This window comes from Lolium perenne, chromosome 5 (assembly GCF_019359855.2).
Source record: "Lolium perenne isolate Kyuss_39 chromosome 5, Kyuss_2.0, whole genome shotgun sequence".
In the NCBI taxonomy this organism is placed as follows: domain Eukaryota; kingdom Viridiplantae; phylum Streptophyta; class Magnoliopsida; order Poales; family Poaceae; genus Lolium; species Lolium perenne.
In genome coordinates this window covers 247003779-247008489 of record NC_067248.2, presented here as the reverse complement: position 1 = coordinate 247008489, position 4711 = coordinate 247003779, and the positions used below count along the sequence as shown (strand labels likewise).

General features: G+C 48.8%; 1 pseudogene; it reads right to left on the bottom strand.

The window, feature by feature from the left end:
* Window positions 1-1089: 1089 nt before the first annotated feature.
* LOC127302568 (uncharacterized) lies at window positions 1090-4488 on the bottom strand (annotated as a pseudogene).
* Window positions 4489-4711: the final 223 nt, after the last annotated feature.

Below are 4711 nucleotides of genomic sequence, written 5' to 3'. Positions count from 1 at the left end.
TTTTTTTAGAGGGACTGAGTGAGTAGGTTGATGAACCGATAGACAACATGACACACTGTCCCTCTCTCTTGCACCAGCACCTAGGGGCATGTACCTCCCCCAAAAGAAGAAAGAAGGAAAAAAAAATCTATTCTAAACCCTAAACTCATAGAGGTTTAACGAAATGAACCCTGAACTCTAAATCCCTGTCGTCTGAACTATTGAATCCCAGTCTAAATTAAACACTGAAACAGTTTGGCGCACCGGGAAAAGAAACAATCCCATTCGTGTCACTAACTAGACGGGGCCGCATATCCGATTCGTCTTTTACACCAATCAGTATGTCTTAATTAACGTCTTCCAGTACTATGACAAACAATTAAGAGAAAAGACATATAATACTTAGTTCCCGAGAAAAGACATATAATACTTACAGTTAGTTGCCAAGAAAATACTTTCCATTTATTTGACCCTCCGATTCATATTAGTTAATATACTTTTTTTAGATCATATTAGTTAATATACTAATATAGATATATCTAGACACATTCTAATGGTAGATAGATCCACTTTAACATCAAATAATATGGATTGGAAGTAGTACAAATAGAAATGCTATAAGAGGCCCTGCACCAGCGCCAGAAAACAAGAATAAGATGTGCTGAAGTAACTTGTGACCTCAAAGCAGGGGCTACTATGCCTAGTTTCTTCGACGATCATTATCCAGTCTTTTGTTTCTATCAGTCGCTCATCCCATTTTACATAAAAACACTAATTGGATTTCATAACACAGCCTAATTGTTTCCATAGCAAACCTTTTCTTCTACGAATATTAGAAACAAATCACAAGCAGAAGCACAGGCCCCGCTTGCCTACAAAACAGAGCATGGCCGTAAATGAAGATACAGGAGGACACAGGCTAAAAGCCATGTTTGCAGGACACAGATCATTCAGTCCACGAGATCTTTTTGCAAGACAAAACTAGTTGAACAGGTCAAGCAATGATCTTACAGAACCCCACATTCACCACCAAGGGCATACATTAGACACAAAGTAAATGTATACAGATACAGCAGCAGCTCAAACAACATTACAACAAGACCCTAGTCCTCACATAATCTGACATCAGGATTTATTCAGAATGTATTAATTTGGTTCCAAGCAAGACAAAAGAGTAAGATGCACATGATGCTTAAGCTACGATTTTGTTCTACATGAAAGATGGGATGTAGGCTCGCTACAATGCATCAAGTTCGGAAACATGCACGGATGCTACTGGCTAGCTACTGCATATACAACAAAACAGGAGAATACAGCAGAAAAATGAACCCGAAACTGGTTCTCTACTGCCTCTCTCTTGATTCTGACCTATCAGCCTTCCTATTCCCAGTCATCCCATGACTGCTCTCTGTCGTCATTCCTGTCATGCTGCCTCTCGCTGCCTGAAGGTTGCTGGTCAAAGTGTTGATCTTTTTGCCTGTCGTACTGAGGTCTATTGTTGCTGGAAGGTTGCCTATCAAAGCGGCGATCATTTCTCGGTGCAGATCCGTCAACCGGTTGGTCATGTACAAAGCGGCACTGCTCTCCTTTGTAGCAGCGACCATTCCTCTTGAAGGCATAGCAGATTCCCTTCTTAAAAGGAGGTGTCCTCCGTGACCCTCCACCGCCAGACTGAGGCCTCCATGGCCACCCATCTGAGTTACCACCGTTAAAGTCCTGCTGGTTATTCCAAGTCTCATTCCCACTTGGTGAATTCCAGTTCATAATATCATTCCCCTGTCCTGTCACGGGAGCGCTCCAACCAGCATTTTGATTCTTGTTCCCAACCTGGGGTAACCAACCAGGATTAGAATTTGCATTTCCTTGTGACATGGCACTCCCCCAAGGGGCCATGGCAACTCCTTGCATCTGAGCCCAAGTCATAGCAGCCGCATTTGGAGTCCTTTGGCCTTGAGCTGTGGTCCACATCATATTCATGTTGGCGTTTCCCGGATTCGGTGTGACCCAACCCATGTTCTGGACTGCATTTTGCTGTGTCGGCATAATCACCCCCATGTTGTAGCCTGTGGCACCTTGTTCTGGTGCTGCCCAAGGGGCCATCGCAACTCCCTGCATCTGAGCCCCCATCATAGCAGCCGCATTTGGAGTCCCTTGGGTTTGAGCTGTGGTCCACATCATATTCATGTTGCCGTTTCCTGGATTCGGTGTGACCCAACCCATGTTCTCGACTGCATTTTGCTGTGTCGGCATAGTCATCCCCATGTTGTAGCATGTGGCGCCTTGTGCTGGTGCTGCCCAAGGCATGTTCGGTGCGACCCAACCCATGTTGTGAAGTGCCGATCCCCAGTCCATATTTCCAGCCACGTGAGCTTGGCCAGATGTGTTTGCAACTTGTGCAGGCGTGGACCAGCCACTGCTTTGACCATCTCCTCCGGCAGCACCTGATGTTGACATCAGCTGAGCCGAGTTGGAGGCATCAGTTGATTGGTTCCTTGCATCTGCAGGTGATACCACAATAATGTCATTAGGTAGGTTTGTACTTAAAAACCATAATTCCAAGGAGCACAACAGTTGTTTAAGATTAAAACCCTTTAGACTTTAACATGGAACTAATGGCAAACAAGATTTCAGAAGAAAACAAGCCATGTAAATGGACAAGCAATGAGCTAATCCTTCAAATTGCTAAGTGTTTGATTGTGCAGCACCGGCCTGTGCACCTACTGCAAACGGAAAGAAATAATGTATATCAAAACAAAAATACATCTGTACTACAAATTATAAGCTTCAACCAAATTGCAAAGGAACTTAATTTCACCTGAAGACTGCAAATTAACTGTTTTTGTGCCAACTGTTGCAGAGCAGGCTGAGAAAGTGTCGTCAGATGTACTGTAGTACCAAACTGACTTGAGGAGGCATTCCAACTTCCAATAAGAGATTGTTGACTTGCAAAAACTGCTTGAGAATTTTGCATCCTATAATAACTTAGTGCACCAGACTGGATCATGGTTGATCCAGGATTTGTTGTGTCCTGCATTTGACTAACTACATCCGGGAAAGACTATGACTTATTTAGAACCCCTGATTTTCCGTCACAAAGGGAGTCACTAAATGGTCTAGCACCAACATTTGAGTTGCCAAGTGGCCCTCTCCGCCGCTATCGACCTCCAGCACGATATTCGGGGTGGCCGGCATGCCCTTGACCGGCTGGGGACAAGGGTGGGCCTGAAAGAACCCAGAGTTTGCGGAAGTTAGACCATCTCCAGTTGCGCCCCCCTAAATCGTCCCTCAAAGCCTTTTGGGGCACGCCGGACACTTAACCATGCCTAGCCGCGCGCCCCAAAGGCATTTGTGGTCCGGCAAGGCCCAATACCATGTTCGGTGCCCCGAGGCCGTCCCGCTACACAGGGGTCGACGCAACACAGGGCGACGTGGCAACCCACGGGCCAGCCAACTTTTCTATAATGGCGGGAGGCAGGCGAGACATCCCGTCGTTGCTACGCCTTCTCCATGCGTCGTGGTGGCGTTAATGCCGCAGCGCTGCTTCCCGCCCTTTCCCTGCCACTTCCCGCGTCGCCTCCACCTATACAACCCGCTCTTCTTCTCTATCGCCACTAGAGTCGCCGCCGTAGCACAAGACCTTCCATCCACCTCCACGAAAATGCCGCACCGCCACGCAACAACCTACTCCATGCTGCGCCGCAATGGTTGCATTGCGCCTACACTGGCAGAAGAACCTGTGCTCAAGCCCGAGCTCGACGAGGCGGATATGGAGGAGTTCGCGCCATTGAGGCGCAGTTCATGGCAAGCGCAGAGCAAGAGGTGGCGGCCGAGGCGAAAGCGTATGCAGCAGACGGGCGGCAAAGGAGGAAGAGGAGGAGGGGGACGACGACGATGACCTGGAGGAATCGAGCGACGGGCCAGACACAAAGGAGAAGTCGGCGCAACTGAAGGCGGTCAACTCCTACGAGTTATTGAAGAAGCTCCAGGACGACTCCCGCGCCTCCGAGAGTAGGAGTTCGAGGCCACATGGCGCCGCATCGTCAGAATGTCCGTCGAACAGGAAAATTTAAATGAAAACATTAATTTTCGCTATATTTTATTGCTGGTAGGCAGCTTTTGGGGGGCACGCGACTGGAACATGCGCGCCCCAAAATCGGCGGCGCCTCCAAACGCTCGATCCCGGTACTTCTTTCGGACGCCGTTTGGGGGCGACGACTGGATGCTCTTAGTTCGGGATTGGAGTAAGAAATCGCTGGATATTATCAAACGGTTAGCTCATACCTCAAAAACCAATGCCCGAGACTGACCCGGGCGGGGGCGGCAGAGGGGCGACGAGGTAGGGCGGGGGAGGCGACGCGGGTGAGCGGCGCCGGAGTGTTTCTGGGGGCGCGAAGCGTCGGCGGCGCGGCGCGGCGACGTCGGCAGCTCTAGGGCACGGCGGCGGCTGGGATGGGCTTGGACTGCTGCTGTGGTAGTCGGGTTTTTTTTTGGCATGTGCTGTGGTGGTCGTTGGTGGGCCTAAAGGACTGTGTATACAAGGAAACGGTTGAAGTTTCTCTAAAAAAAGGGGGAAAACGGTTTAACTGCTTTCGTTTTTTTTTAAGGGAACTGCTTTCGTTTTTAGAGGGAGTCAGGGAGCGGGGGTTGAACTGAGCTGATAGAAAAACATGATGCAAAATCCCCTCTCTTGCACCCGCAGCTAGGGGGCGTACCTAAAGTTCTGATTATAGCT